The 886-nt window shown below is 42.2% G+C and overlaps 1 non-coding gene across 1 annotated transcript; it reads right to left on the bottom strand.

The window, feature by feature from the left end:
- Positions 1-570: 570 nt before the first annotated feature.
- On the bottom strand, positions 571-677 carry LOC112998051 (small nucleolar RNA R71). The gene has a single exon (XR_003263072.1). It is a non-coding gene; the product is annotated as a small nucleolar RNA R71 (small nucleolar RNA).
- Positions 678-886: the final 209 nt, after the last annotated feature.

Genomic DNA, 886 nt, shown 5'->3' on the forward strand with positions numbered 1-886 from the left:
TCGTTGGGAAACGACCTAGGATCACTTCCTAGTTACTGCATTTTCATGTTTATTTGATTCGGGTACGGCCTCGATCAAATTTGGCGCCGTTGCCGTGGAGCAGTGTCCAAAGGTTCATAATAGCTAGCTAGTGTTGTGTGTTTAATCCTTTCGTGTTTTAATTGTTAGTATTGTGTTAGTATGTGTGTTAGTGTTGATTAGTGTCCTGGTATTTTGTTTAATGTGTGTTCTGTTTCAGTTTTACCATTAAGCGTTTCCCCTGTTTCAGTCTTGGGTGTTTTGCTGTGAAGATTGTGCTTGAAAACAGAGTAGTAGTATAAATCAGCTTGCGGAAAAACAGAGTAGTAGTAGAAATCACATATTTCACATTTGAAAGAATTTCACATTGTCTGCTCCACCATGAAACCCCCAGATGTCCAAGAGGATCACATATTTCTGAAGGCTTTTCCTCACTCATTAGAGGGAGTGGCAAAGGACTGGCTGTATTACCTTGCTCCAAGGTCCATCACGAGCTGGGATGACCTTAAGAGAGTATTCTTAGAAAAATTTTTCCCTGCTTCCAGGACCACAGCCATTAGGAAGGATATCTCAGGTATTAGACAACTCAGTGGAGAGAGCTTGTATGAGTACTGGGAGAGATTTAAGAAACTATGTGCCAGTTGCCCCCACCATCAGATTTCAGAACAGCTTCTTCTCCAATACTTTTATGAAGGACTCAGTAATATGGAGAGAAGTATGATAGATGCTGCCAGTGGTGGAGCCCTTGGAGACATGACTCCTGCTGAAGCCAGAAATTTAATTGAGAAGATGGCCTCCAACTCCCAGCAGTTTAGTGCCAGAAATGATGCCATAGTCATTAGAGGAGTGCATGAGGTAGCTACAAACC

This window comes from Glycine max, chromosome 1 (assembly GCF_000004515.6).
Source record: "Glycine max cultivar Williams 82 chromosome 1, Glycine_max_v4.0, whole genome shotgun sequence".
NCBI lineage: Eukaryota > Viridiplantae > Streptophyta > Magnoliopsida > Fabales > Fabaceae > Glycine > Glycine max.